This window comes from Peromyscus maniculatus, chromosome 4, assembly GCF_049852395.1.
Source record: "Peromyscus maniculatus bairdii isolate BWxNUB_F1_BW_parent chromosome 4, HU_Pman_BW_mat_3.1, whole genome shotgun sequence".
Taxonomy (NCBI): Eukaryota; Metazoa; Chordata; class Mammalia; order Rodentia; family Cricetidae; genus Peromyscus; species Peromyscus maniculatus.
The window spans coordinates 60,824,007-60,833,232 of NC_134855.1; positions in this window are offsets into that span (position 1 = coordinate 60,824,007).

Below are 9,226 nucleotides of genomic sequence, written 5' to 3' on the forward strand. Positions count from 1 at the left end.
TTTCACACAAGGTCTAAATGAGTCTCTTCACTTGCATTTTAAATCCTACAAAGTCCTTACCAGGAAAAAGTCCAGTTATGTCTGCTTTCTACCTTTCTTCCTCCTTATTGAAAGTCCTTTCCATAAACTGTCCTCACATTAGAAATTAAATCAATATTGCACTACCAATGTCGTGTCTTTGAAACAGTTTTACTCTGCTCTGTTTTTGCTATGATTGTGAGATTTTTGTTGTTGTTTTATTTTGGTAAAGTCACTGATACTCAGGTTAGGTATTTGAGAAAATGTGCAAGAGAGTCGTCTACATCAAAAGAGGATCGGCAAACTAACATACACAAAACAGTAGTAGGAAAATTCACCACCTGGCTGTTGTCTTTGTTGTGCTCTCTCATATGCCTGCTAGAGGTGACACTGGTGACTATTTATGAAGACAAGCAAGATAAAGCAAGCTGGTCAGGAATGAGCTGTGTACGATGAAAGTGAACAGACCAAAGACCCGGTGCTTTAACACAACAGGACAACAATGGGAAAGGATAAAAATGGATGCAGTGACAGCGCATGATTCAAGGAAGCGCTTCTAAAATCCTTCACTGATGGAAATCAGGGTCCCGAGGCTGAAACTAAGGTGGTGGAAGTGTCAGTGAGGATAATCTACGGGCCAACAGAAGTACTTGCTATAGGGCTCTACTTGAGCCTCCGAAACCTTCTGAGATTAGGAGACAGTAGGAAACCATGTCAGCTGGGACATCTCCTCACTGGGTGAGTCACAGAGGGCAATGGGGTCTTTCCTTTCAGAAGGGGCAACTGGATTTCACCGGGAAGCTGGTGATGTCATGGTCTCAGCGAGCCAGCAAGTAGCTAATTGGTACAAATGGACTGGTAGTAAGCATTGTTTCCTGTTTGCCTGCATAATGGATAGACTGCACTGTGAGCAAATAGAATCTGCTGCAGGAGGATGGCACCTGTGGCTCAGTGGCTGCAGCAGAAGCAGGCATGCCCGTTGAGATCTTTGCATCGCTGTTCACTGGGCGTATTGGTGTACAGTTTTCTCTTCTTATTGTTGAATCCCTTACCTGGCTTTGGCAACAGGATACTACTGGCTTTGTAAACCAGTTTCACATCACTCCTTTTGTTTCTATTTCATGGAATTGACTGAGGAGTTCTGGTGTTAGCACTAGTTTAAAATTGGTAGACTTCAGCAGTAAATCCACCCAATCATGAGCTTTGGTTAGAAAACATTTTATTACTATTTCAATCTCATTGTTTATTACGGATCCATTAAAGTTATTGTGTCTTCTTGACTTAACTTTAGTAGGGCATAGGTGTCTAGCAATGCATCCATTTCTCCAAACTTTTCTAGTTTTCTAACAAAAATTTTCAAAATATTCCCTAGTGGCTCACTGGATTGTATTGGAATTTTTTTAATTTTTAGTTTTATTAATTTAGGTTCTCTCTTTCTTTTAGTTACTTTGTCTAAGTGTTTTTCAATCTTAGCTCTTCAAAGAACAAATTATTTAACTGATTCAATCAATTCTTCATTTAGTCTTTGTTTCTTTAAATTTTGGGGGGGTATTGTTTCTTTTTGTCTTGGGTTTTATTTTGACATGTTTTTCTTAGACATTGGGGTACATTGGTGGGTTATTTATTTGAAATCTTTCAAGTAAATTGTACATGTGTATGAGTGTGTGTGTGTGTGTATGTGGTGTGTGTATGTGTGTGTGTGTGTGTGTGTGTGTGTGTGTGATAAATAATGTGCTCAGGTGAGCACATCCATGTACATGGACAACAGAAATTGACATCAGGTATCTTTTTCAATCTCTTTCCACCTTACCTTTTAAGACAGTCTTTCCCTGAACTTGGTACTCAAGGACTGGCTACATTGAAGGAACAGCAAGCTCTTCCCTGCCCCCACACATGATAGGTATGAGCCACTTTGTCCAGCTTTGTCCATGGGTACTAGAGTGCCAAGCTCAAGTTCACATGCTTAGGTGGCAAGCACTTTACCCTCAGAGTCATCTCCACACCCCAGCTTTGACTTTTTAGATGTAAAGATCCATCACTCTAATTGTCCTCTTAGCTATAATCGCCTTAGTTATGTCTCAAAGTTTCTGGTAATTTGTGCCTTAATTTTCATTTGATTCTAGGAATTTCTTGTATTTACTCCCTGATTTCTTCAGTGGTCCACTGCTCATTCAAAAGTGATTGTTTAGTCTCTAAATATTTGTGTAGTGTCTATGGTTTGTCTTGCTATTGGTTTTTAATTTTATTCTACTATTATCTAAGATATAAGAGATTATTTTTATTTATTTGGTTTTGCTTTTACTCCCTTACTGTTCCGTGGGCTATTGATAATAATAAATAATCATTGAATGGAATGTTCTGTAGATATGTCTTAAGTCCATTTCATCCTAAGTATAGTTTAACACTCATGCTCCTTTCTTGATTTTTGTAGTTTGGATGATGTGTGAGGCTGAGATACTAAAGTCACCAACTATTATTGTGTCAGGACCTTTCTGATAAACGCCCATTAGCATTTGTTTCATGAGCTTGAGAGTACATTCAGTGTGCATATATTTACAATTGCTGCTTCCTCAATGAATTTTTCTCTTTATTTTTGTGTAATGCCCTACTTATCTCTTCTGAATAATTCTGGTTTAAAGGCTACTTTATTATCTATAAGAAAATCTGTGCCAGCTTGTTTTTAAAATCTTCTTTCTTGATGAATGTGCTTCCATCCTTTGACCTTTAGTCTGACTTTAACCACTGAAGTATGTTTCTCAAAAAAAAAAAAAAAAAAAAAAAACAAGTAGTTGGATCTTGTTTTAACTCAATATGTAACCCAAGTTGACATCATACTCATAAGGATCATCCTGCATCAGTCTGTTGAGTACTGAGATTAAAGGCATAAGCAACCATGCCTTGTTTTCAAGAATAAAATTTTGACAAAAAATTATAATAATGTATTTTTGTTAGAGCCTGCCTATCATTATGTACAGGAAAATATGAAAATAAAAGATGAAATTATTTTTGATATGTTAAGTAATACCATTTTTAACAGAGCTGGCCGTGGATGATAATGAAGTTACTTGAAATAACCTGAATCACCGTCAGAGAAGTTGACTACAGTGAATTTTATACACCTTAACTATACAGATACTATTCATGGGTTCATGCTTCTGAATGACCATCTCTTTTTAATGTAAATATTAAATTTATAGTGTTGGACTTGGAAGACTGCAGTTAATTTTCTGAAGTCTTACTCCAATCAAAGTCAACTGTACTGCTGTTAATAGTCCTCCAGGCTCTCTATTTCAGTTACGGAATTAAAAACAAATGATTCCAACCACTTGGATCTAACAATTAAATATCCTAAGAAGAGAGAAATCCTGATTAATTTTAAATCCAGATTAATTCAGAAGACATCAATAGCTTCCATATTTCCTTTAGTAAATGGAAAAGGATAAGAAGGAAACCTCTCTCCAAGGAACATGAGCAATTATCCACACCTCTATAATCTGTCTTTAAACTACTTATTGGCTCATTACTTACTCAGAGAAGTTGGTTTTGGAAGCTGAAGTTACTATTCAATATATAGACAAGTAATTGCTTTGTTGAAAAATTATTATTTTTCCCTCTAATTTTAGTAAAATTCAGCTTGGTTCACTTTAATATGCTATATTTAAAGTAGTAATTCTTTGACTCTTTATTAGTGTGCTATATCTCAAAATATTTTAATCTAACTTAAAATATTATTTCTAATTTTAGAAACATATGATATACTTTTCAAATGCCAATCCCTTATAATCAACTAGCATTTATAAGAATACATTCCTAGAAAATAACTTAAATGATGTTTTGATATCATACAATGGATGTTATGACTTTAATAATTTTTATTAAGCTTTATTTTCACCAAGATTACTTTGAATTTTTACATTTTGTTCTCCTGTCAAGTAAAATATTTAGGTCACTGTAACTTCAATAATATACCAAAATATATTTGATTCATGTTCTTTGTAATAACGAATGAAAATATATAGAGCCAAAGTGTGTAATCCATCATCTATAATCTATAAATGAAAAGAAAACTGAACTATGGTCTAACTATATAAAATCCATTATGAACAATTTTATAAGAATCTTAGAATGTTCTATTGATATTAGGACAAAAAAATGTTTAGATAAAAGTTAACCTAAAGAACCTTTCAAGTGGTATATACATATCATCCCAGCACACGGGAACTTGAAGAAAAATCAAGAGTTCAAAGCCAAGTTATCCTACATAATGGTTTCTAATGCCATCTCTAATACAAAGCAAAATCATGACACAAAAAGAAATGAAAATTAATTTAAACAGGATTAATTGTTCCTTCATGTATCCTTTTCTAGTGTCATAAATAATAAAAGAGATCTCTTCTCCTGTTTGTAAAAATTAAATTCCAAAAAAGTAACTCTGAAATCCTTATAAACTCACATAAATTTATGTATGGACATTAATTAAAATTAAGAATTCAAATCCAAATTGTAATCTGTATTACAGTGTAACCCACTAAACATAAAAAGGATCTGTATTATGGAAATCAGTTGTGAATATGTTAAATTACAACTAACTTAAATTACAAAATTCCTCATTTTTGTGTGCTTTCATTTACTCTGATAGAAACATAACTTGGAAATTTCAGGAATAACAGTTCTACAAGTCTTACTTAAAGCTTTTGTGTTATTTTTAACAGCACTGGGAATTGTTATTCATTGATCTCACACATCAAGAAACCTGCCAAGACTAACCACAAAATCTGTCAGCTGAAGCTGATATTAAAAGAGAGTACCCTGAAGTTATCTGAACTTCCCCTTTAATCTCTTCTGGGAAAGAGCAGAGTCGAGCACAGAGGGCAGAGGTCAAACACTTCCCACACTCTGATGGTACCGGGCCAATAATCTGACACAAGTTAATAAACGTAATAGCATAGCCAGACTGACAAGAATAGGCACCTGGACTACCTGCCCACAACCCGGGGTTTAAAGCTACGTTGTTTTTCTTTCTGTCTTTTTCTAATCCATCCTCTAACGGTGCATCTAGCTCATTACAGGGCTGGATCTGAAAGGTTCACTTGTGCTTCGCGCAACCTTAAATTTTTATATTGCATTTCCTTTGAAGTCTCTCCTCCTCTATCGACTCACTGGGCTCTGCAACCAACCAATAATACAAAATATAGGGTTTTGATTAATCCAATTGATTTTATGTTCACAACCAACTCCGTCATTGATCAAAATAACTTCACTTCAGAGAATGAAACTTGCAATCCTCTCTCTTTAAAAAAGAAAAAAAATATGATTAGAAGTGTTATGTTTCCATGGCTAATCTGCCTTAGAGAGATATTGTTGAACTTAAAAGAATTTTGACATATATTCTAACATTAAATTCCTTCAGGGGCTGGAGAAATGGCTAAGTTGTTTAGAGCATATACTGCTCTTCCAGAAAACCCAAGCTCAATTTCCAGAAACCACATCAGAAGGATCACAAGTGCCTGTAACTCCAGTTGAGAGGTATCCAACTCCCCAGCCTCTGCAGGTGCCTGCACTCACATGCACATACCCAAACACACACATCCACATAATTAAAAATAACAAAAATAAGTCCTTTTTAAAAAATTCCCTATTTCTCACTATTACTTTCCACCAAATTTTAGAGTTCATTTATCATGTATCTCTAATAAAATATCTTGTTTTATCAACTTGCTTTCAGATGATAATACTTACTAACAATACTCTTTAAGATTCAAAATTTAATAATTTGAATACAATTTATCATTATAGATTATTTTAATATTGAAAAATTATTTTCAAATGATTTTAATGTTAACATTATCTACATTTAAGTGTTTCTCTTTAAGTACTGAAAACATTTCACCATTTGTAGTGGGTAGCTGTTCCAGCTTTGACCTGGAAGTACTACCCCCAGTGAGGCTTCTGGTAACCGTCACATTTACCTATGACCTCACCCTGAGGCAGGGATGAGAGGGGAGCCCTGAAGACCCGAGATCTGGATGTGCCAGCGCTCTTGGTTCCTGGTAATCCTGGATGCTGCATGGTAGACCGAGTGGAGTTCTCCAGAGAACCCAGCTGGACTGCACCTCACCTCTCCTGGGTCCTGTAACCAACCCCTTTATTAGCTGTACGTTAACCCCCACAATAAACCTCCTTTTTTACTATGTGGAGTTGCCTTAATAAAGTCCCATTAACCATTCTTAAAGAAAAATGAACTGCAAGTTCCTAGACAGCCAAGGCTGCACATAGAGAAACCCTGTCTTGAAAAACAAAAAAACAAAACGAAGAAAGAAGGAAGGAAGGAAGGAAGGAAGGAAGGAAGGAAGGAAGGAAGGAAGGAAGGAAGGAAGGAAGGAAGGAAGGAAGGAAGGACGAACTACTGTGCTATGTGCTTATCAAAATTTAGTTCAGAGAAGAAACTCGTAATAGTCATACATATTACAAGAACATAGTTCTGTGCATTGTTCAGACACTAAAGCAAAGAAAAGAGAAAGTTTTGAATATTTGAAGATTTGAGGTGTTAGTGTTACACTAAAAGAAGGCTAAATTGATAAATAAATTGTTAGCCAGAATTCTAAAATGCCTCCCAGTACCTACCCCTGAGGCCCACACCTCATATAACCCTGTGAAAGTGGAGAGAAGTCCACTCATTTAATTGGACTATATAAGTCTGCATGGTAGCAAAGAGAATTCATAATTATCCCACTGGCCCTGAAGAAACAGGAATTCATGAGTCCTCCATCCACCATCCACCATGATGTAGTTTAGTCATTTGTCTGAATATAAGTGGTAGATACTCATGAGAACTCTGAGCAGAAAGGCCAGTGGACATGTGCTGGATTCTTGACACAGGAATTGTGAGAGAAAATTGTGTTGTCTCGTTACTAAACTGGATACACGGCACTAAAAATAATACATCAAACAAAAAGCAAATAACGAAAACATATCATGCACTATTCATCAGGCCATTTGAGAGAGAACCCAGCATCCTTGAAATGCTGTTATTTGCTGTTATTTGTTATGTTATCTCACATCTTGAAAATAAAATGGTTTATCTGATGATAGTTTTAATCTGCACAATCAAAGGGACACAGTGACAAACATCATCCTTGGAAGATGTAGTTATTACTCTAATATGTTTCACTGCCCCTACCAATATTTTGCTTACAAATACTAAAAAAAAAAAAAAAAAAAAAAAAAAAAAAAACAGTAAAATCATGTAGTGTATTGGAAATTGTGCTTATCTGCAATACATAATACATACTTTTATCAAATTTTTTATGCAGAGAAACAAATTTTAAAGGGAAAACTTGTGAGGCTGAGTGTATGTTTCACCTCACAAGAAATGTTAGAAAAGAAAAATAACATCTCAATCTTGCACACATACTTTATATAAAAAAATTATTTCACCTTGAATTTCTGATGGAATGTAGAAGAAACAGTCTTTTCATCAAATTACAATTCTTGGGTTGACATCAACCTACATAATTTATAAGCAATAGATTGTCTAATACTTTAAACATTTCAGTTTTATGTTACAATTTACTTCTGAACATTTACCTTGCATTTTCTGTATTTCTCGTACCTATTAAATATATAATGAAGTTTATATTTTAAATCAAGGGGAAATAACTGGATAACTCTGCAATTCCCTTAGAATTAATATAGTACAACACACACTTCATCTTTCTGAAGTAAGAACCATTGTGTTTCTGTTTGTCGCATGAGTGTGTATGTGTTACATGCATATGTGTTACATGCATATGTGTGCACATGAACGTGTAGGTGCATGTGAGAGTTGCAGGTGCACATACATACTTGCATGAGGAGGCAGGAAATGCACATTGGCTGTTTGCCTCAGTCACTCTCTTTATTGTATGGACAGGCTCTCAAATCATCACTTGGCTAGACTGACTAATCAGCAAGCACCGAGATCCACCTGTTTGAACCCCAGCCCTGAGGTTACAGATGTGTGCCTCCTCACCTGGCTTTTAAATGGGTGCTGGAGATCTAGGCTGAGGTGAGCATGAAAACACAAGCAGAAAACACTTGACTGAGTGAGCCTCTGGATTCTTATTTTTAAACCCCTTTAAAAATCTTTGTGAAGGAGAATGTGAGAAGAAATCCAGGAAAGGGTTGGAATGGGAGTGGAGAGTGAATGTGATCAAACTATTTCATATGGATGTACAAAATTCTCCAAGAATAAATATTTAATTAATAAAAACTAATAGTTGTGCGAGAGATTGAAATCAGTGCCTCGTACACACACCAGGCAACTGCTCTGTCACCAAGCTATGTCTCCAGCCTCAAAGACAATCTTAACTTCACATGTCTTTGCAGAAAGAAGAGAAGGATTTGCTCACTCACAGAATTGTTTCCCTGATTATTTACCCTTTTATGTTGACCAGTGGGGAAAATATGTTATATTGCAATTGTATCCAACTATATATGGCTATAGTTAACTATATATGGAAATGTTTTTAAGTAAAATGAACATTGCTTTATATTATTTTACACCCCTAGTGTTTTAGTTTTTCTTCCTTTACTATCACTGTATGGATGTCTTTACATAGGTCTTTTTATTTTTTTTCCCTATGAGGATTGAGCCTGGGACCTCATGCATGCTGGGCAAGCTTTATCACTGAGCTACAACTTGGGGTGGAGCCTAGGTACTCAGGCATGCTGGGCAAGCTTTATCCACTGAGTGACAGGTCCTGTTCACTTTTTGCCAGTCAGTCATCACTAGCTTGCAACTTGCTATTTTCACATTTTTTGCACATCATATATTGTCAAATGTTGTTGTATAATGGTTATTGTTCTCTTGCACTATCCCATATCAAAAATTACTAAATGCTTACAGTTTTAAAGATACGTTTATGTTCTACACAGACACAGCATCTGAGAAATAAGTGGGCACATTTAGCTCTGTTCACATTTGCTCGTGTATTGCATTGGCTAGACCCTCTGTTACAGAAAGAAAACCAAAAGCATTTTGTCTTGTTCTTGATTTCACTGAGAATGCTTATATTTCAGTGAAAAGCTGGCTGTTGGAATGTTTTGGATACACTCCAGTAATAAATACTTTTAAACTCTCAGCTTGCTAATGGTTTTTCTCCTGATGGTTGGAGAACTTATCCATCACTTCTGTATCTACAGAAGTGATTCCTTTTAGTCTGTTGAT